The sequence below is a fragment of the Rhincodon typus genome, chromosome 15 (assembly GCF_021869965.1).
Source record: "Rhincodon typus isolate 14 chromosome 15, sRhiTyp1.1, whole genome shotgun sequence".
Taxonomy (NCBI): domain Eukaryota; kingdom Metazoa; phylum Chordata; class Chondrichthyes; order Orectolobiformes; family Rhincodontidae; genus Rhincodon; species Rhincodon typus.
Window position 1 is genome coordinate 30,941,019 of NC_063346.1, and position 24,871 is coordinate 30,965,889.

Below are 24,871 nucleotides of genomic sequence, written 5' to 3' on the forward strand. Positions count from 1 at the left end.
GCAATCATGAATTCAGGAAGGTATGCATTTTACTAATTTAATGAATCAAATTGATCAATGAAATGGATTGATAACTGTGGCTAAAACAAGGTTTTATAAGCTAAGTAATGACATAAAAGTATGATATTCATTGACCATGGGGATCTATTTACTCTGCATGTTATATTGACCAATATCTAATCCTGGTCCTTATAAATACCTTGCTGCTTAGTTATCACCAACAGAAAATATTTGCCCATGCCGTTTTTTGAAAAATACGAAAATGAATTTCCAGCGCTGGAGTTGGTTTAGGACTAAAACCTGTAACTGCCCAATATGTAAATATCACTAGCAACAAATCAGGGCTAATGCACTCACAAAGTTTTTTGTTATGAATTATCATGACGAATGTTTCTTAAAAGAAATTAGTTCCTTGAACTTTAGATCTAAATCACATGTCCTCTGAAGCCTTACAAAATAGCATGTATTGCAAAGTTTCCGGCAACATTACAAAAACAAACTTTTCTCAAGTCATGAGTTACTTTTTTTAATTTAACAATACACAAACAAGGTAGAATTAGCAGCTTAGGAGCTTATTTCCAAAAGACACGTTCAGTTTTCTGGATGTGAATATTATAGAGGAATCAGGAGAGACATATTTCTATTTGGGGATTTTCACAAATTTCCAAGTCTTACTGCACAAATTAGCTAAAACCGTTTTTCAACAAAATACCTTCACATTTGTGGAAATTCAGTTCCATCTACTCCCCCAGGTGCTATTTAGAGATTTATCTCCCCCACCACAAATCACAGACTCATTTGAAAACAGCTTCTGACTGCTTTAACTTTGAATGCATTCACAACGGTTATATGCAGGCTTGCAATTGAGAGAACTATATGTGGCAGCATTCAGGACTTTTTAAATTGAAAATCAGCAGATATATGCATCGTGCAAAACCGTCACATATACTATGTAATGAAATGCATATGTCAGATGTTGAAATACACAGACCACAGTGTGAAAAAAATGTATCATCGTCAGAACATGTGGATATTACAAAATGAAATTAAACATATGTGCTGACATTACTCTTCCTAATGTCAGGGTAATACTTGAGGAATTGTCTATTTCCTAATTTAAGAAGCTATTATTCCATATTTACATCCTGAGTGCTATAGGGATTTCAAAAACCATTTAATGTGAGTTCCTGTAACCCCATACAGAAATGGCTTATTCCTCTCAGATGACTCCTCATTAATAGTCTCGTTTCCTCATTCCTTGCATTGTGATAGTAGAATAACTAAAATTAATGTATAACACATGTGCATTCTGACTTATAATGCATGATCTCTCCTTGTTTCACAATATTATGTATATATTTCACTATGTGCTACAGTGTATGTATTCCACGATCAGATATATGAATTTCAATATTTAACATACTGGAGAAACTCTTGCACCAGAATGTCAGTTTCTTCCTCCAGAATCTGGATGAATGCCATAGTGAAGAATATTCCTTTGACACTTTGCTATTGCTTTATATGAAATCAATCATAATCCCTTGCAATGTGGTGGCTATTTGTGTCATGTTTTCAAACATTTGTAGGACACTTCTTATTGGTGCAATTGCACAATGTGCCCATCTTTTTCTACAATGCTGTCAAAAATGATGAACTTTTGAAAAATCAGAATTTTATCACGTTGCAACGAGAGGAAGGAAGCTCAGACAAAAAAAGTGTAGATTTTTAAAAATTGGGCTCTTCACTACTTTCCCACAAAACAAAAGTAGATAGCTTAACCTCAATGGAGCCCAACCTTTTTGTCTTATTGATGTGCTTTGTGTATTTTCTTCTAGGTTGAATTAGGACACATTAAGTTCAAAATTACTGCAGATGTTAATACTTTATTATTTGATTTCCTTTTGTTTTGATATCAGATTAGTGAACATCAGATTGGCTGTAGCTTTGAAAAATGAACTCTAGAGAGTATCCTTTGATCTAATTGCACTAAGATAGAAGAAGCACACAGAATACATTGTCTCCGTAACGCATGCTTGTTGCCTGCCTCTAAAAGAGACAAAGGAAAGAAGCCTGTCTTTAAGCAGCTATTAATGATTATTTTACTGTCTATTTTTCATAGTTTGTAGTTGCTGTGCTCCTTTTCTAATTACAATTTTCTTCGCCAACAAAATTGTATGTGGGTGCACCCTCCTGTTTTGATATATTCCAAATCCCTCCTCCCCTGCAGAAGTAAAACCCTGCTTAGATTTCTATCAGATATAAATGTCTTTTTTAGTACCACCCAGCATATATCAAATCAACTTAAAAGAGGAAGTTCAATTGCTTTATTGCTATGATTTGTGATGTGAAGTTGGTATTCACAATTCACTTATAGTTGGTTAAAATGCCAATCATGGATCTTGCATTCCGTCTGCTGTCAAGTTGTGTTGAATTGTCACCCTGAGTAGAATGCAGTGGTTTTACAAGGCTGTGAGTACTTCCACTTTCCACATTGTAAAATCACATTATTATAATGAGAATGCAAATGACAAAAAAGCTGTGTGGAATGGCTGTAGATGAGTTACTTGTCAAAACTACTTAACTTTAGGGAAAGAGAGTGCTCGCTCAAAACAGCCCTGTATATTCTAAATGGCGTCATCTTTACAACCATGGCACGTGGCCAAATGAAGGCTAAGCATGCTTTACTGACTGCTGTGTATCTTTCTGTTCCTGTTTACTGATGTATGGTTCAGAATGTCTAAACAAGTCATGTAAAGTTTGAAATCTTCCATTCAGTGGTGTTTAATATAGACTAACCTGAGTCAATATTTCAAATCAGAGACATTGTACAAACCCAGATCGAGTTGAATCTGATTGTAAATAACCAGTTGAGTTATACACCAATTTAAAGCTGTTGGCTTTCTTTGGTAGAATCTCAGCTCATATCAATCTAAAATAGTTCTCCTATGCTGACTAGAATCATTCAAATCACTTCTTATAGCCATCAGATTTTAAAGACATTGATCTGAATTAGTTTTGCTGTGAAAATACACAGAAACAGGTTTATTGTGAACCATGTTAAAACTTAAATCAATCCAAGAAATGGTTTACATCCTGGAATCTGAAAATAGTTTTGAACTATGAATCAACTTTTGCACAAAAGGAGAAAAATAAGTTGATCAAAACAGTATGTCTAAAATGACCAATGTATGGTGAAATGGTTCATTCCCCAACAATTAATTCTATCATGCATTTGTATTGATACACTACAATGTAACAGGGTTTAACTTAATCTATTCTTACGCTGCTGCATCAGTCTGTACCATTGGCACAATAAATATTGTAACATTTTAAAGGTTAACTTCATAGAAGATTCAGTTTTAACCTCTTCAAAAAATTGATGGCAACATGATACAAATGTTCATACAAGCTGTAGTGAATGTAACGAGGTCAGCTAGGCAGACCTCTTGGAATATGGGTTCCCTGATTAGGGCTACTAATACGGTCTAATCAGGGAGCCCTGGCTGACAGATATAAACAGGAGGTTCTGTTCACTCTGAGAGCTGGCTCTGAGGGAATTGGGGCACTGTTAAGACTCTTCACATGTAAATTAAGGGTGACTTGATGACAGGATACCATGCTCTGAAGTTATTTCAGTGGCAATGAGAGAAAAGCACACTCCTGAAGAAACTCACTCGCAACAGGTACGTGTTTGAGTTTGGGTGTGAGCATTTCTGGCATCATGCCATTATTTGGGAAGCTTGACTCATTCAATCCTGCTATTGAAGACTGGGATCAGTATGTGGGAGGAATGCATTATTTTTTCTGGGCAAGTGACATTGGGGCGGATAAAAAGCAACGGGTAATTCTGATGGCTTGGGGACCCACAGCTATTTCTGTTATTAGGAGCCTAACTTTCCCCGAGGCACCAGATATGAAAACCTTTCAAGAGCTGCCGGATTTAGTTAAGGAATATTATGACCCCAAGCCTCCTCTAATTCTGAGACACTACTCAGCAATTTGAGAACCAGGTGAATCTGTATCGGGATTTTTGAGTAGGTTAAGATGACAGACAGAGACATGTGACTTTGGTTTAACCCTTAATGAGATGCTGAGAGACTGTTTCATACGTGGGATTAATGATGTAACCATGCAAAAGCACCTCCTAGCTGAAGCTCAACTGGACTTCAGACACTAAACTGGCTTTGTCACTGGAATTGCAGCAAGTGGAGCATATGAGTTCCAGGGTATTCCGATGGAAGTGGATACCCTCACCACTCTAACTGAGCTTGGAGAACACCACTTGAGTGAAGGCAATTACATAACCTCACTCAGGACATATCCTGAACAAAGGGACTTTAGGTCAGCCCACAGCAAAACCCCAAAACAAAGCCAATCCTTGGCCAAAAATTAAAATTTTCTTCAGGATCCAGGCCGGCAAGCCATTGTAGTTGCTGCTGGTATGCAAAGATGAGACAGCAAAAGAGTCCAACTAGAACTAAGTGAAGTAAGAGAAGTCATAGGTCGGTATCCAGGAGAGTGCACACTCTGGAAAGTCCACCTACATCTGGTTTGGAACAGTTAAATTGCTTCATCACATCCGAATCAGAACCAACCAAAATAAACCTCTGGTTAAATCGCCACCCGGTTTTAATGGAGGTCAATACCGGTGTGGCTGTTTCAGTGTGGCAGAACCAATCTTTAACCTTTTAGTTAGAGCAAGACCTCGGCTGGACTGAGAACCTATACTGGGCAACCTTTACAGATTAACGATACAACTTCAGTTCCTGTCTCTTATGAGAAGCAGCTGGTTCAGTTACCACTGATTGTAGTAAAAGGCTCAGGCCCAAGCTTGATAGGGTGAAATTGATTGAGAAAGATTCACCGAGAATGTCTCAACCTATTTCAATTAGAAATTGGCAGCCTGAATGAAGTCCTAATTAAATACCTGGAAGTTTTTGAGGAAGGTCCAGGGACTATCAAAGGGGTCAAGGCCACCTGCATGTTGACCAGGAAGCAATTCCTTGATTCTGCAAGGCTGCCCAGTGCCATTTACGTTATTGGTAAAAGGCAGAAATCAGAACTTTAGAAAACAAAAGAATCATCAAACACGTACAGGTTGCAGAATGGGCACCACCAGTCTTAATAATTGTGAAGCCCAACAAGCCGGTTCGCCTTGGTGGGAATTTTAAACAAACAGTAAACTGCTTTTTGCAGCTGGGTAAATACCCAATCCCTCACATAGAGGATTTATATGACAAGTTGGCAGGGGGGCTGTGTTTCACAAAGCTGGACATGAGCCATGTGTACTTGCGACTGCAGTTCAATGAAGATTCCCAGAAGTATGGTACAATTAATGCTCATAAAGAGTTTGCACCAAAATACAAGACTGCCATTAGGGGTATCCATCACCCTGTGCAATCTTACAAGGTCTACCCCAGGCTACAATTTATCTAGATGACATGGCTGATAATAGGGAGGACAAATAAGAAGCATTTAGAGAACTTGGACACAGTCCTTAGATGTTTCTCCTAGGTGGGTATACTCCTTAGAAGAGAAAAATGTGTATTCCAGGCACCTGCTTGGGCTACAAAAGACCAGGTTACATCCATTGTAAGATAAAGTGAGGGCAATCAAAGTTAATGTTTTCAATCTGGTGACCCTTCCTCAGAACTGAGGGTCAGTTCTGAGGAAGGGTCACTGGACCTGAAATGTTAACTCTGATGCTGCCAGACCTGCCGAACTTTTCCAGCAACTTCTGTTTTTGTTCCTGATTTACAGCATCTGCAGTTCTTTCAGTTTTTATTGAGGGCAATCAAAGATGCCCGGGCTCCCACGTCTGTACTGGAGCTATTCTTGGGCTGGTGATTTATGACGGAGAGTTTAGACATAACCTGGCCTCCATCCTAGCATCTTTGCATCAACCCTTGAAAAAAAGGGGTCAGTCTTGTAAATGGCCATGTAGCCAAGGCATAGGCATCAAGGAAGTGAAGAAACAGCTGTCATCTTCTAAGGTGTTAACACACAATGATCCCAAATGAGATCAGCTATTGATATTCGATGCCTCCCCGTATAGCATCGAGGTAGTATTAGCTTTTTTTAATTCATTCATGGGATGAGGGTGTAGCTGGCTGAGGCAGCATTTATTACCCAGAGGGCAGTTCAGAGTGAAACACATTGCTGAGGGTCTGGAGTCACATGTAAGCCAGACCATGTAAGGATGGCAGTTTCCTTCCCTAAAGGACATTAGCGAACCAGATGGGTTTTTCCCCAACAATCGAGAATGGATTCACGGTCATCGTTTGACTCTTAATTCCAGATATTTTATTGAATTCAAATTCCACAATCTGCCATGGTAGGATTCAAATCCAGGTCCCCAGAACATTATCTGGGTCTCTGAATTAACAGTCCAGCGATAATACCACTAGGCCATCACCTCCCCTTCATAGGTGGCCCAATGGAGAGGAATGCCCGATAGCATATGCATCCGGGACTTTGTAAATGCAGAGCCTAAATAAACCTAGATAGAAAAGGAAGGTTTCCACCAATAGCTGTACAGACATACATTTGTGATAATAATGGACACAAACACCTGTTAGGTCTGCTTAAAAGTGGACAAGTCAGTGCTGCCCCTAGCTTCAGGCTGAATTCAGCAGTGGGCTCCAGTACTAAGTGTGTACAAATTGGAGCACTGGCCGGGAGGCCAAGTAGCAAATGTGGATGCATTCAGCTGCCTCCCACTGGCTGATATTGCCACTGGAAAAGTCCATAATTATTTTAAATTTCCTGGACAAGCTTCTAGTCACAGCTGACAATATCAGATTTTGGACACAGAAAGATCCGGTCCTGGCAAAATTCAAAACAGCTGGTGGTGATGGGGGACTGCCACAACCAGAACTGAAACCTTTTTGGACCTGCAGATGCCAGATCACAGCAGTGGACAGCATATTGTTATGGGCAGCACAAGTGATTGTCCCGAGCAAAGGTCACCACTAGATACTGGCTGAACTCCTGCAGGATCATCCAGGAGTTTTGACATTGAAAACATTGGCAAGAAGGTGGCCAGGATTGGACGCAGACATAGCTGCATTGGTGGGCCACTGCCCAGGGTGCCAAAAAGGACAAAAATTACTGTCAGCAGCTCCCCCACATTCATAGGGGTGGCTGGGTAAACACTGAACTCATTTACACGTCAGCTACGCTGGTCTGTTCATGGGGTCAATGCTCTTAGTCATTGTGAATACCTACTCAAAGTGGTTGGATGCACATCGAGTTCATTTGTCAAACACGGGGACGATGATAGTAAAACTGCATCATCTTTTACAATACATGGACACCCTGAAGTGTTGGTCACATTTAACGGGCCATTATTTACCAGCAGGGAATTTGACTATTTCCTAAAGTCAAATGGTATTCGTCATATAAGGAAAGATCCGTACCATCCATCATCCAATAGTCTAGCAGAAAGTTCAAACTTTGAAGGCAGATTTAAAGAAACAGCCGATAGCTTCACTAGGTACCTAATTGTCCCGGTTCCTATTTGATTATAGGTTCACCCCTCACGCAACTACAGGGATAACTCCAGCAGAGTTACTAATGGAGAGAAGACTCCGCACCAGGTTAAACCTGATTTTCCTGAACCTGGATGGGGAAGGGTGAAACAGCGTTAGGAACGCCAATGTCAGACACAAGAAGCCACTAAGTGAGAGAGACAGTTTAGTTTAGGGGACAGAGTTTGGTGTGGGAACCACAGGAATGGCTCTGCATGGGTAAGAAGCATGGTTGACATGAGGTCAGGTCCAGTGATGTATAAAGTTTGAGTACGAGCGATGGTCCTGAACAAGCACGTGGACCATATGATTACTGCAAACTTGCAAATGGTGCCGGAGCAAAAGTGCCCGTCTCCTCCACTGCCTTTCCAACAGTTCTAGAATGCATGGATTCTCCCTCTCCATCAAGCATTGAAGGTACCTCAGAATCTGAAATGGATGTGTCAGAAATTACTGCCTCAACATTTTTGCCACCTGAGGAGAGGAATGAATTGTTTCTGAGATGCTCTGAGTACAAGAGGTGAGCTATTTTGTGTTACACACCACCTGGATGAGAAGCAGAGTTGGAGGAATTTGACCTGGTGTTAAAACGCCCCAGGAGAGGCTACACACAAAAAAGAAAGAAAAAAGAACCAGCCTCAGAGGAGGAGGGATGTCGTAATTGTTAGCTAGGTGGACCTCAAAGAATGAGTACTCTGATTGGAGCTGTTAACCTGGTCCAATCAACAGCCCCAATCAGGGAGCCCTGGCTGGCAGATATAAACAGGAGTCAGAGGCTCTGTTTACTCTGATCCAGCTTCTTCAGAGCCAGTTCTCAGTGTCAAGGACTTCCCATGTGTAAATAAAGGGTAACTCAGTGACAGGACACTGGCCTCTGTGAAGTTATTTCATGAGCTTCAAATTTATTTAATGACATATAATTACAGCGTAGCTACGATTTAACATGAACAAAACAGAAATTGCTGAAAAGTCTCAGCAGGCCTAGCAGCATCTGCAGAGAGAAAGCAGTGTCAACATTTTGGGTCCAGTGACCCTCCCGCAGGACAAAAAAAGAAGTTCTGAAGAAGGGTCACTGGTCCCAAAACAAACTCTCCACAGACACTGCCAGACCTGCTGCACTTTTCCAGCATTTTCTCTTTTTATTTCTGATTCCCAGTATCCACAGTTCTTTGATTTTTAAAAGGATGAAAATTGTTTATTTTGTAATCGTGTTAAAGGACTACATGACAAGGGCTCAGTTAAGCTGTTAGCATTCTTTCACAGCAGACTGCATGAACAAAGTATATGCTATTTCCTTTTATCACACATGCTTCCAATTTATGTCTTGACGAGGATCTGACACGATGATGGATCAGAACCCCATTGTTCTATGGGCATTTTTCTTTAACATTTAATTCCAAAGTGTACACTTTTAAAAGAGGACTTCTATAGACAAAAAAATTACGAGGTATAAATTCAGAGCTTTTTGGTAGAATCCTCCGTGGCACCCATGGAATATCACACCAGTAGAATGTCATGGAAACTTCCAACAGTGAGAGATGTTGTAGGAACCAATAATGAAGGAGCTGACTATCTCCTTCTCCCCTCATTGGAAATCCACCAGTTGCAGACATTTTATTTGTGTTTTACCCTTCCATAAATATATTTAAAATGGTTTAGAGTCTGATTGCAACCCTGATCTGTATGTGCTAGTGGGAGAAGGTGTGCCATTGAAGGAAAGTGTGCTAGCGAATGGACGTTCATGCATAGTGGCCTGGGTTCGGGCATTGGCGTACTATGAAGGTCATGATCAAAGAAGCAGCCACAAGGCAGCCTTGTGCTAAGGGAAAGGGCTCTCGCTGTGCATGCAAGAAGCCAACTAGCCAGCAAATCAGTCACAAGGACACAGGACAAAAATTCTCTCACTCTGAGTGCTGCCAATCAACCACTGGCAAAAAGATACAGGACGAAAAAATTTCAACTAACATGCAAAAGTCAAGAATTCCGAAATGTCGATAGTAGAGCGGACAATTATACTGTCCACTGCGCACAATTTAGCCAGAGAAATGGGAGCAGCAGTGCTCCTTTAGGACACCGAAGAAATCTTTCGATTTTGCCCACCACTGCCTATCTTCACTTTGATATTGAGTCACTTCCCAGCCCCTCCAAGTGACTTTGAAAAAAAATTCTTTCATAGAACATAGCCATTGCTGGCTGAGTGTGCATTTATTGTCCATGCCTAATTGCCCTTAAGGAGGTGACGGTCAGCCACCTCCTTAAACCAGTGCAGTTTGTGGGATGTTGGTACACCCTTAGTTAGGAGGGGAATGTCCATGGTTTAACCTGTTCACGGTGATGGAATGATTTCTGTGTGACAGTGGCCATTCCTCAGATCCTGGCAGCAGCCTCCTTCTGTCCAATATTGTGCTGTCACCTACTGACCAGCTGCCACTTGGAGGAGCTTTGACTATTAAGGTTTATGAGGTAGTGATCTTCCTACCCATGGGAAGAACCATCCACATGTGCTAGCCCTTATCTGCAGGTCAATTTCAGCAAGTGAACACAGCTCAGCGAAGAAATGCTGATGATAATGACAGATGTCACCAGAAACATGTATGCAGGGGGCAGCTCAGTGGTTAGCACAGCTGCCTCACAGCACCAGGGACTTGGGTTCGATTCCACCTTCAGCCGGCTGTCTGTATGGAGTTTGCACATTCTCCCCATGTCTGCATGAGTTTCCTCCCACAGTCCAAAGATGTGCAGGCTAGGTGGATTGGCCATGCTAAATTGCCCATAGTGTTCAGGGATGTGTAGATTAGGTGGGTTTGGGGAATAGGTCTGGGTGGGATTCTCTGAGGGTCAGTGTGGACTTGTTGGGCCAAAGGGCCTGTTTCCACACTGTAGGGGATTCTATGGACTGTCTAAATTTACAAATGTTGGGCCAAGCAGTGGAGATGGGTGTAAATAGGATGTCTGAGATATTAGAGAACTCCAATTTCCTATCTGATCAAAAGAATGATCCTTTTCTCAATCTGCGTGACTTGTTATCCTAGAGGAATTGCTATTCTTAACATTTTGCAGGAAATGGAATTGTAGTAAGTAAAATTGAACATGACTGTTGCTTTTTAAAAATGGATCAAGCCCCGGCAGGTGAAAGAACTGTTAGATATAACAGTGAGGAATAATGTGGTCTGAAAAATGCTGATGGAATTACCAAGGAAGTGAAAACAATTTAAGTTTTCAACTCAGATTCAACTTCAACACACTTTTCAGAAGACAACATTTGAAATGCCTGCCAAAGAGTCATGCGCTGTATTAAACAAGCCAGCAGATTTACAGCGAGAAAAGAGAACAAAAGTAATGGTTCTTATAAGCCCTTAATATTTCCAGCAGATTCCTCCTATTACTTTAAAGAGGTGTCGGCAAAAGTGATCGCAAACTCAGCTGGGGTCACCAATATACCAGGGCCTCAGCCTTGCAATCAAGTTCCACTTTCTGTAAGACTTTCAATTTCATGGAATTGGGGATGGCAGAAGTTATAGCCTCCACAAAGTCTGTACTGCCGTATTCTGGTCTTCAATTGGTTGAGTGTGATCACAGAAGAACATCATCATTAGAGTTGGTTGTGGCCTTCACTAAGGACAATGGTGAGTGATGAGCTGTGGAAAAGAGCAGGTTCTTTTGTTTGCTGAAGGGAGAGAAACACTCTTTCTTACCAGCAAAGCTCAGTCAGCTGTTCTGGCTTCTGAAGTGAATTCCCGGTACACTCCCAAACAAAAGCATTTGGCTGCTTGACCCGAAAAATCTGGCAATGGAAGCTGCAGATTGCCAATACTGGATAATGTGGCTTCCATTGGCCAGCAGCAAGACCTTCAGGAATCAAACAAGTGTCTTTGCTGTGGAATGCAGGATGTAATGCAATGTTGATCTTGGTGCCTATTTGACAGCATGATCAACTAAGCAGTGACTATTATTATACATGGTTGCAAATGTTATCAACCTGTTTAACCAACAGATCATAGTCAACTAATTAATGTCCTTATTTGAAGTGAACACGCTTATTTTTCAACAAAGATCAGCACATTGATGTCAACAGCTGGAAGCATTATTGATCTCCATCTCCCTAACCCAATGTCACTGATGCCCTTTGTAGCATCTCAACTACCAGCTAAGCATAATTGTACCTGAGATGCTTCTGGTCTTCATGGCTAAGTTGCACATTTTCTTCTGTTAGTCATTTTCCTTCAGAAGGCACGTCTCACAATTGAGAACTGTGCTTATAATCGAGATTAGGCTAGGGAAAGGGGAAAGGAATTTAAAGTGCAGCATATACATATATATCCTGTTTCTAGTAGGCATCTCCCCACTTGCAAAGCGTTTATCATATCTGTACTTGGAGTCTGGGGAGCAAAATAATTGAAGTTATATACAGTATACTTAATTTTATGCGCTGCAAAATAACACACTTTGCAGGAGAGGAAATCATTCCTTTTTACCCTCATAAATGTAGTTGTTTTATTTGGTTACTTTGTGCAGTCATCTGACATGTCAAAATATTACATGCTGCCTCAAAAGATATGGGTTACTAATCAAGTCAGTGAAGGTAGATGAACAGCAGATCATTTTTCATTGACATCTGTTAACTCGGAGACATATTTGGTCTCAAAGACCGTAAGTCTGCTTTACAAACTGCCACATACTTCTTAGTTCTAAGCGATCTAAATTGAACATGTATTGAATGGGAGGGTCACCTGATATTGAAGGACACATCCTGTGATAGTGGTTTCTATCCTGGAGTAATGCCGAGCATGTTTCATAATGCCATTTCTTCACATTTTTTCTGACTAGTGCCCAGATGCAAATATTACAATTTACATTCTTTGGTAAAACTGACGTTTATTTCACTGAATGAAGGAGAACAGTTTTAAAAACGCGATTTTTTTTGCACGACTTAAATATGTACAAAATTGATGAATACGTATTGCAGACAATAAAAGTGTCATTTTTTTTATAGCAGTGCCAAGATTAAACCAGTGTAGAGTCTCGTTTGGTGAGATTATACATTGCAGTCCTGATTCTAAACTTTCAAATATCTTTTTCTTTTTCAATGATTCAAAAAGATAAATTATTTTCAGTGTTAAAGCTTTTATTTTCCACATGCACGCGACTAAGGTTTAATGTGAAAAAGTCCTTCTGCAGAGCACATCTATCTTATGTAATAAAAACGCACAGGGAATTAGTCTTAATTGGTAATGCTGCCTTTTAGATTAGCAATTCAACATCTTGAGATGTACTTTACACACTTTGCAAAAAATTGAACAGTTTACTCTTATTAACAGCAATAATTCTAAAGACTGTAGTGTTTGTTACTTGAACTGATGCAGAAAGATGAGTGACAAAATCGTACAGTGGCATAGATAATGGCTTGGACATCACGACTCATAAGAATTTGAATGGGGAGGACAGCTCTGAATCTCAAAGACCTACCATCCAGATTTCCTCAGCCTCAGTAACAATGCCTATTATACCAATGTAACTTATGATTCCAGTTGATGTCACTGAATAAGTCAGATCCCAAACTGAAAACTGGCTTCATGGATCATATTATGATTTGTTTTGATTTTAATAAAGTTGTTTCTCACTGAAACATAAGCACATGATCTTGCAGATTTTTGTTAAATCAGACAATCTACTTATAACACAAATGCAAAGATTTTTAAACACAAAGATCAGAAGTATAATCCCATTAATTCCAAAGACTCCTCTATAAATTGATAGGAACAAAAACAATACATTTGAACCGTATGCATACACACCCCTGCAGTGAAAACACACTTTATATAATACTCTAAAACACCACCTGTACTGTCCTCACACCAGCGTCCTTGTCTCTAGCACCTCGGTAGGTTTAAGTCATTTCATTTATAGGCTAGAACTACAGATATCATCATTCAGGAGTTACTATGCACACCTGAACATAAATATACACAACTTTACATTCCTACTTCAAGGCTTTATTCCAACACTTCTGGTCTGGAACTAACACTGACTCTAAGCCTGAGTGATGCCTGTCTTTTCATGGGCGACATGGAACATTCCCTGTTGCAATCCTACTTAGGCCCCTGCCCACAACTCTTTCTCTGGTACATCGATGACATAATTGTTACTTCTTCCTTCTTTTGTCTGGAATTGGAAAAGTTTATCAATTTTGCTTCCCTGCCCACACCTTCACCGATTCATCTCTGATTCCTCCCTTCACTTCTTTGACATCTGTTTCCATTTCTGGGGATAGGCTGGCCACCAATTACACTACAAACCCATCAACTCCCACAGTTAGCTATACTATGCATTCTCTCATCCCACTCCCTGTAAAGACTCTTTTCCATTCCTTCAGTTACTCCGTCTCTGTTGCATCTGTTCCGATGTTGTCCACCTTCTTCCTCAACTGAGGATTCTCCACCACCATGATTTGCAGGGCCCTCAGTCGTGTCTGATCCATTTCTCATACTTCAGCCCTCACCCCCTCACCTCCCTCGCACAACAGCAATAGGTCCCCCAGTCCTCACTTTCCATCTCCCCAGCGTCCAAAAGGTCATTGGGCATCATTTCTGCCACCACCAGCTGGATGACACCACCAAATGATTATTCCCCTTCCCTTCATTATCAGCATTCAATAAGGACCGTTCCCTCTAAGACACTTGGTCCACTCCTCCTCGACACTCAACACCTCCCCACAGCCCCACGGCATCATCACATGCACGGCATCAATTGCAAAAGGTGCAACACCTACTTCATCCCTCCTCACTATCCAAGGCCCCAGACAAACCTTCCAGGTGAAGCAACAATTTACCTGCACTTCACTCAATCTTACTGTGCTAACTGCTCAGAATGTGGTCTCCTTTACACTGGGGAGACAAAGTGCAGACTGGGTGACCACTTTGCAGAACACCTACATTCTGTCCATGGAAATGACCCTGAGCTTCTGATTGTCTGCCTTAACAACACACCACCGTGTTCCATGGCCAACCTCTGTCCCAGACCTGCTGCAATGCTCCAGCGAAGCATCTCATTTTTTGCTTGCAGGCCCTGCACCCTTCAGGATTCAATATCCAGTTCAATCATTTTAGGGCCTGTGCACCTTATACCAACCCCCACACACCAGCCCTTGTCATCACGTGGGCTGTCATCACAAACATCCCATTACCACTTATAGATTCTCCCAGGCTGACCTTTACCCATTCCTTTGTCTGCCCAACTGTTTTTCTCTTTCTGTGGGCACCATCCCTGCCTATCGATTACTACCCCTCCCACCCCATCTACAGCATATATACTCACATTTTCCAAGCTAAAACAATTTCTGAAGAAGGTTTACAGACTCGAAATGTTAACTCTGCTTTCTCTCCAAGATGATGCCAGACCTGCTGAGTTTTTCCAGCAATTTCTGTTTTGTTACTAACTCTAGAGTAATCTGCCTTCACTACATTTTTTCCCTTCTCCGGACCATTTGTTTATATGACCATCTTCATCCAAGGACTTTACAAGACTACTCAAAGTAAAATTTAAAAAAGCCTGTCTTTAAGCAATGGTTATTTTCCTTAAGCTTTAAAAATATCTTCTTCTGACCTTCTAAACTGAAACTTGTTTATCTTGTTCAGTCATAAAACCACATCAATGTACAGAAAAACCCATTCATTCCAAAGGTGGCCTCAAAACTGTTTTTAAAAGAAAATACCATGGCTAACGCGATGCTTACAAGTTAATTCTTAGCATCAGACACATAGAAAGCTCAGAGATAGTAGGAACTGCAGATGCTGGAGAATCTGAGATAACAAGGTGTGGAGCTGGATGAACACAGCAGGCCAAGCAGCATCATAGGAGCAGGAAGGCTGACGTTTCGGGCCTAGATCCTTCATCAGAAAAACATAGAAAGCTTTAACATAGAAAGCTCATGTCTTTCTCTAACCCGGAGTACAGGGCTTGCAATAGTTTACACCGTTTACATCACACATCCAATTAATCATATCTTGATTGTGACAAGAGTCTCTTCTCATTAGGCTATCCAATGGTTCTCTTCTGCCGCATTTGACAAACAGGCTCTGAAACTACCATTCTAAAAGCAGGAGAGTAGTAGTAAATCTACTGTGGAGTGAACAAGGGTCTAGATAACTCATACAATGTGGTGATCAGTGATGCAGATTGTAATTTGGTTTAGCTGCGCCACACAGAAACGTAGACAGCAGTGTACATTCCAATCAGCTCAGAGCTTTAAGAGAACGGTTTGTGGGGACAGTTGGTGGCTGAAAGGACTGAACAGTCCAGAAGCTTGTGCAAGAACAACTTATGGCAAGAGTCAACAAGCCAAAATCTACAGTCAATGTTGAAAGCATTTCAGATCTTGTAAAAGAAGCACAGAAGTGATTATGAGCTAGAAGCTACACGGAGATGGAACATATTCACATCTAGCAGTCGCAGGTTGTATTGGGTGCTGATGAACCGGAGGAATAGTCCTGTGTTGCGGTTCAACTGGACAGTGAATGTAAAATTGAAATCCCTAGTTGCCAAGGGGAAAGCTTTAAAAAATGCCGAATATTTGCAGGCTGAGAAAGTCAGATGTAAGTGAAGTATTTAGAGCTCATAGTGACTGTCACTGTCATGCAGGGACCAGAAGTCATGTCTACAACAAGGACAGAAGTAATTTGAAAATATGGTCACAGCACCAGGAATGTCACAAAGGCAGAATTAAAGTGATAATGGGACAAATCAAAAATCTAAGCAGGTTGATTATTATGGAAGAAGAAAGTAATGAGACTACTGTGGTCACAGTAAGATAGCGAGACCATAATTGAACTGTGGTTAAGGCAGGGAGAGTTTATTAAGGCTGGAGACAATGGGTTTCATTCAGTGAAAGCATTAAAGAGAATGGAGTGTTCATTAAAACTGTAAAACAATAGGGATTATTGCTAATACCAGAAAGCATGAATTATCTTGGGAAAAGCATTAGGAGATTGGGATAAAGCTTTAAAACCACACACCATCTGATTCATTCAGCAAAGCCATTATGAGGACAGGAATCATTCATTAGGCAAATAATAAGGGGAGGTGATAGCTTAGTGGTATAATCACTAAACAATTAATACAGAAATCCAGATAATGTTCTAGGGATCGTGGTTCAAAACCTGGCATGGCAGATGATGACATTTGAATTCAGTAAAAATCTGGAATTAAGAGTTTAATGATAACCATGAAGTTATCATTAGTTGTTGGGAAAACCCATCTTGTTCACTAATGTACTTTAGAGAAGGAAACTGCCATCCCTACCTGATCTAGTCCACATGTGACTCCATTCATAGGATAAGGTTGACTTTTAATTGCCCTTTGGGCAAATAGGGAAGGGCAATAAATGCTGGTATAGCCAGTGATACCCACATCCTGTGAATGAATAGAAGGACGGAGTCCTTCATTTTGACCACAAATTTCAAAACCTTTAAGATGGATGTTTAATTTCTGACCAATATTTTTTTAAAAAATCAAAAAATTATCCTTCAAAAAGAATTTGAACGACATTTCAGTCAACTTCAGTGCAAAAAAAAATCAGGTATGATGAAAATAGTGGCTCAGAATTTGTTAACAGTCCATATTGTGGTTCTGGTGTAATCCATTTTCATCATCTTTTATCGTCCACAGACTCTTCAGTAGCTTCAAGAGACAGTGAAGTGGGTCTTGAAACATTTTCGGAGACATTCTGAGATACTTTATCAAGAGTGAGCCAACACACTAGTGGAGTTGTTTTGTCTACTGCAATAAAACCACTAAGTAATCTAACGAGAAGAGGCTCTTGTCTTAAACAAGTGGTAGTTTCTTATATGATAGCAATTGGATACAAGCTACATTGTTGTGCTAAGCATTATTATTAAGACTGAAAAATCTTGGAGTATAGGTCTATATTTCTTGAGATCCCAAACTATTCGTCACTCATTTCCTTATGAAATAATTGTGTTTGGTAGAGCTTAATACCAACTGAATGGCTTTCACCATGATCAAATCTTCTTTGAGCTGTAATAAATCTGACAAAGACTCATCACTAATTCCAGTAAAATGTTTTCTCTTTCTGACTTTTCTCAAGAATTCTCATTTCAAACCTCTATGATCATATTTTCCACCAACATGAAAAGATGTTAATGACATTATCTATAAATTCCTGCTGGACTCTTCTTCTGATAAATGTTTCTCTTTCAAGTATTTTATTTGTTTTAAAATTAAAGTAATTGGCAAAAGCTTGTGGAACTTTAACAAAAGCATCTGTGATTTCTTTTATGTCTCAGTGAGCTAGATCATTATCTACAGTACCAGTTAAATGCAAAAATGTGTTTACTTAGTCAGATTCTAATTTTATCATCAAGTTTAGAAACAATTCTCTTAAGAAGTGTTTTCTCCAAGATGTCCAATTCTGTAATCTGTTTGGTCCATCTCTTAAATTAAATCTTGATACCAATATTATTTCTGTTCTTCTTACTTTAAATACTTCAAATTCTGTGGTATATTTATGCTGGTTCATTCTCCTTTTTTAAAGGCACATTATCCTCTAGAATAATAATGCTACTTCTCTCTACTGCTATATTGTAGGATTTTTGATCATGGTGAAAGCCATTCAGTTGGCATTAAGCTCTACCAAACATAATTATGTCATAAGAAAATGAGTGACAAATAGTTTGGGATCTCAAGAAATATAGACCTATACTCCAAGATTTTTCAGTCTTAATAACAATGCTTAGCACAACAATGTAGCTTGTATCCAATTGCTATCATATAAGAAACTACCACTTGTTTAAGACAAGAGCCTCTTCTCGTTAGATTACTTAGTGGTTTTATTGCAGTAGACAAAACAACTCCACTAGTGTGTTGGCTCACTCTTGATAAAGTATCTCAGAATGTTTCCGAAAATGTTCCAAGATCCACTTCACTGTCTCCTGAAGCTACTGAAGAGTCTGTGGGCGATAAAAGATGATGAAAATGGATTACACCAGAATGACAATATGGACTGTTAACAAATTCTGAGCCACTATTTTCATCATACCTGATTTTTTTTTGCACTGAAGTTGACTGAAAGGTCGTTCAAATTCTTTTTGAAGGATAATTTTTTGATTTTTTAAAAAAATATTGGTCAGAAATTAAACATCCACCTTAAAGGTTTTGAAATTCAAACAGAAATGCCCTGCCTTGCCCAAAGATGCCAGCAATGCTGCTTCAGAACAATACAGTCTCCATGAAGAGTGGGTAACAAGGAATGGTTTCATGTTGTGGGCAGAGGGGAGGGTCAGAGGCAGGGCATGGGATGGCAGCTGAAAGCCAACACCCTGTTTCCCCCATCGGTGCTGCCATTCATCCTCAGCCAATCAGACCACTCTTTTTTACTAGTTTGGAAGTCTGCCTGTCTTCTCAGAATTTAATACTTGTGGTTGCAAAAGGGTGAATGGTCTCTCGCCAGCAGCAACCCCCCTGACTATCTGCCCCTACCACCTTCTCTGTCGTTTCTTGGGAGGAGGATATTTCACACTAGATTTTTGAAATAAGTCACCTTGTCGATGTAGGTTTTCTGGTCAGTGACTACCTTCAGTAATAATGGATTCCTGTGTGCTTCTGAGGTACCCCTCTGATCGAAGCTGGATGCTTTTCTATAGGAATCTAATCTGGAGACAGAGACTTGCTGAATAGGTTTTTGGCCTGCCTTGGAGGGAGGAATGGCAACCAGCAAGGGAGCTGACCTTATTTATTAGCATATTCAATGAACCCCTACAGTGAGGAAGCGGGCCATTCAGCCCATTGAGTCCACACCAACCCTCCGAAGAGCATCCCACCCAGACCTACCTGCAATCCTGCATTTCCTATGGCTAATCCCCACCTCCTCCAGCCCCAACCCACATGCCCCTGAACACTACGGGCAATTTAGCATGGCCAATCCGCTTAACCTGCACATCTTTAGACTGTGGGAGGAACTGGAGCACCTGGAGGAAATCCATGCAGACACAGGGAGAATGTACAAACTCCACACATATTGTGCCACTAGTTTTGTCTACACCTGATGGATGACCTAAAAGGACTGGCTTTGGCCTCTATACCAATACATTCCTGAAGCCCCTTCTGTTAATTCTACATTGCATGACAAAGTGGCTCAGTGGTTAGCACTGCTGCCTCACAGCAGCAGGGACCCAGGTTCAATTCCACCCTTGGGCAAATGTCTGTGTGGAGTTTGCACATTCTCCCTGCGTCTGCATGAGGTTCCTCTGGATGCTCTGGTTTCTTCCCACAGTTCAAAGATGTGCAGATTAGGTGGATTGGCAATGGAAAATCCATGGTTACAGGGATAGGCTGGGGGTTGTGTCTAGGTGGTGGAATGCCCTTCAGAGGGTCATCATGGACTCCATGGGCCAAATGGACTGCTTCCATACTGTAGGGATTCTATGATTCTACAGTATTGATTGCCAACTAATATTACCAAGGGTTAAGATTATCCTGTTCAGGAAAGTGTTGGGAGATGTGATGACAGCTATCTTTAATGGATGTATTTGAGCTTGCCTGTTTCACTTTTCCAGGAGAAAAGGTTAGGGCAAGAGTATGATCCAATGACGTTTCTACCAGTGTCAGACCCAATTGTGCCGAAAAATATGCACATGCTGTGAGCAAATACTTTTATCTAACAAGGCTCTTTTTTGGTAATTGGATTTTATAATGTTTGAGAATATTACATATATCCGTGTATTTTGCACTTAGGAGCTTGCATCATTCAGCTTTTATGTATTATCTTCATTGTTAAATTTGAACAAGTAATTTAGATCGTGTGCTTTGGTCTGGGAGAGTTGCATTTCTAGATTCAGAAAAACATATGTTTACTGTCCTATATATGGCACTGAATAGGGCATTAATTTTAGTTCAGAAGTGACTAAGCCTGCTTATGGAAATTCTTATCTAGACATGAACATGGGAGCAAGTGCCTAATGGTGAAACCCAAAATAGAATAAACATAATTGTTTCAGTGGCTTCCCATATTTAAAAAAAGCTGACTGTCTGATCACAAATCCCACTCCTAACATTTCCCAGATGGTGAGAACATTGCCCTCATCATCCATTCCATTTTGAGCTTCAATGCAAAGTTTCGAGGTTCACTGGCCTTCTGTGTAACTGGACTGTCTAAGTTTGCTACCGGAAACCACTTTTACTGTGTAGTTATTTAAAACAGACATTGCTTACTTAAATATTACTTCTTAGTACATTTTAAATTAGCATTGTTCTTTAACTAATGATTACTTAAAATATTTATGTGCTACAAAAAATAAACACCAAAGAAGACATCTTGAGTGATAGGCCTGGACAGGAAATCTTATTAGGTTTTGACCTAAAAGGCATCAGATGAAATGCATGTACTTATGTTGCAATGACATGTTCTTTTAACAATGATAACTTGTGAAGTGCTGAAAATGAGTTGGTTTATCCATGCTTACTCCTCCGTAGTTTTACTATTTCTTTTCTTAACGCATTAAGAAGTGATCAGATTTTTTTTTTGTTATGATTTCTTTAACATAACTTGTTGTAAATTACTTTATTTCCAAGAGAAAAATACTTTACAAAGATAAATACTGTAGTTTCTATATTAAAAGCAAAAAGGGAAAATCTAAGCAAGATTCATGAATAATATTTTTTCAACAGCCTACTGTTGGTTCCTAGAGCTATTGCATAACTCTTTTTGGATGCAATATTTTTGTAACATTACTTATGGTTCAAATATTGAATCTGTTTCTGTGAGTGCCATCAAAATACTGACACTCACTGATACGCCCACAATGCATTCACCCCACACACGCTTGTCTCTACAGTTGTCTGCATCCTGTTATAAAAAAAAATGTACTTAATCTTTGGGCCCACGCAATCTCTTTCAATGTTTCACAACACCGTTTTAACCATCTTGAATGTCTCTTATCTCCACATTACTATCAATATCAGCTTGCTGTCTGTCCAACAAATGTTTTTTTGCAAGCCTTGAGTACCTTTCCAGGATTGACACAGCAGTACAATTTCCTCCTGTCTATCAATAGTTTTGAGGGGCACAAAGCTGGATAAGCATTGGCAGAAAATTGGGTAGGGACCAACTTTTCCAGATTACTGCTTAATTACTTGCTCATCATGTTTTCTCACGGAGGTGATGGAAATCATATTCTGATAATATAGTAATATCTGTGACTTTTTTTTGCCAATACTACTGTAGCAACACTGAATACTTGAAGTGCAAGAGCAGAACAGGTATTGTGGGCTGTTAAGATAAGTGTTGTTCTGTTAAAGATTTAAACTGACATGGCAATCTATGGAATCAAAAGCATATTTTCTCATATTAGTGGCACCAATATTTTTAATTATTTCAGGGCTGATCATTGTTCGAAATTGCTGCTGGTGTTTGTTTACAGCAGCAGCCTATTTCTTTTCCTCTTTTCTCTTTTCTATTGGGGGCTTCCAGTTGAGAGTGACTATACGTCTGGGGCTTCAAAATGAGAAAATTAAATTTGGCCGACATTGGAAAATCACTGGTCTAAATCTAGTATTGTTATAATTTCCAATGAATTGCAGCATGTACTTGACAATTTCCCTGATGTACTCAGAGCAGATGTATGCAGCATTAATGGGCAGAGATTTCAGACCCGTAACTTTAGGACAATTATATGACATCACAGCACATGATATTGTGTTTAAAGCCTTTTGTTCATTCACCCTTTCTGTGTAATGGAGCCATTGTAAAATCTTCAGTCATTCAGTTATGTGAATGTAATGTACCGCAATATCAGTATGCACATAACCCAAACTGTGTAAGAGTGATACGTAAAAAGGACCATACTCGTTGCCGTATACATTACATAGGCTAAAATATAGAAAATCACAAAGCACATCATACATGCATTGATGATGGTAGAACGTTGGTACTAAAAGGTAGAGGTGACAGCTAGCTTGTGGCAATACGTGGACCCGAAAGACTGAAAATGTGATAGCAACATAGCAGGTGCTGAGAAGTCTTTTTTCCAAATGGTCATCCAAAAATCTATTCAACAGCTGAAGTTACAACTACAACAAAACCTAAGCTACTACAATGAAAACTAAAGGCTAGAGATAGGCACCAAAATACAGTGAGTACTCTCTCTCCCTGACTTTCAAAATAAAAAACACTTCACAAGAGGACCAAAAAAGCTCTGATTTCAAAAATAGCTTCTAAGTGGTGTGGAAAGGATAGGTCAAAACTATTGAATGAATTCTCGAGTGAAAACAGACAAATACTACAAAAAAAAATTCATGCAAACAAAAATGTTTACCAGTTGTCAGTATTCAGTTGCATCCATCATTTTACCCTTGAAATAGGCACAAAGCCAAATAGAAATGGTACGTGTAATGTCACAACTCGTTTTCTTTAGTGAGAACGAGGCCTACAGGCATAAGCCTGCACGTTTAAATGGTGGACAAAATGTTTTAATATTGAAAAGAGAAGACAAGCCAACAGCAAACAAAAATACAAAAAAAAACACACTGCAACGTACAATTTATAGCCATAAAGATGTACAATAAGGTTGGAAAGCAAATATCTCACCATGGACAGATAATTCATTGACATTTTGTCAGAACTTCAGTTATTTAAAGAAACAATCAATCTTTACCTTCTGGACATGCAGATATCTGACAAAGAATTACAGGTAATCTAACCTTCCTAAGGAAAAAAACAAAGAACTGCAGATGCTGGAGATCAGAAGCAAAATCAGAAATTGCTGGAAAAACTCAGTAGGTCTGGCAGCACCTGTGGAGAGAAAGCAGAATTGACATATCAGGTCCAGCGACCCTTCTTCAAAATGGTCTGAAGTTTGACTGAAGCAAAATCAGAAGTTTCTGGAAAAACTTAACAGACCTGGCAGCATCTGTGGAGGGAAAGCAGAGTTAACGTTTTGTGTCCAGTGACTCTTCTACAGAATGGTCTGAAGAAGGGTCGCTGGACCTAAAATGTTAACTCTGCTTTCTCTCCACAGATGCTGCCAGATTTGCTGAGTTTTTCCAGAAATTTCTGATTTTGTTTCAGTCAAACTTCCTTTCCTTTTGAGAACTGAAGGATTGAGAAGAATAAAACACCCAGTACTTCTGACAACAACCACAAATACACCACAATTAGTTTTCAGATTTTAGAAAATCAGCTTAAAGTTTCGGTAAATCTTATTATACACAGGCTTGCATTTATGTCAAACCATCAATTATGCCCAGGTGACGCAATTAACCAATTCATAGGCAGGTGTCAAGCAAAGATATAGGAATATGATTTCACCAAAGTTAACTCAGTGAAAGGCTTATGGAATTGACCAATGTCTCTACACCTATCAAATCCTTCAGAAAAACACCTCTGGACAAACCAAAAGAATATATCATTGACACTCTACTTGACAGAGGACACTACTTTGTAGAAATTGCAGCAGGACAGCATGAACTGCAAGTGCTTTGATGCTAGAATAACTGTTGCTGCAATGTCTAGGTCTTGCATGAGATGTGGCTTGCCTCACTCACCAAGACAATGTCCAACACTTATGATATATGCAAGTTCTGGTCTATAAAAGGACACTGGACTAAATTATGGAAGAAATCCAATTGCCTTGAGAATCCTGAAATGCAACACACTGTTGTAGCAGCATGTGAAGAAGTAATGGAATAATGCCAAAGATATTTCCAAACTTCCCTCCATGACACTCACCCATGTCCACAAATGCTGAGCGTTAACTTCAACATTATAGCTTGAAGGCACCTGTCAGACAGTACATACAGTAAACTTGAAACAGCACGGAGACATCATTAGAAAACCTGAAGCCTTCACTTCCATCCAAGTGATATACCTCAAAATGAATGGGCAACATGCACTATATGCCAAGTTCAACACTAGTGCAAGTGCAAATACCATCCCTTTAAGGAAAGTACAAAAGATGTATTCAGGAAACTGGTATAGCATGATTCAGTAGGCACAAGATAAACTAACATCTTGCATTAGGTCTGATATCTCATGCATTGACACGTCTTTAATATCATTGCAGCCTCTCAGGATGAACTCCTGAAATGAACTTGTTGAAATGAATGGGCCACTAATTATGGGTCGACCAACATGCACACATATATAGAGATAGTAGGAACTGCAGATGCTGGAGAATCTGAGATAACTAGGTGTAGAGTTGGATGAACACAGCAGGCCAAGCAGCATCAGAGGAGCAGGAAAGCTGACGTTTCAGGCCTAGACCCTTCTTCAGAAGAAGGGTCTAGGCCCATTTTCTGAAGAAGGGTCTAGGCCCGAAACGTCAGCTTTCCTG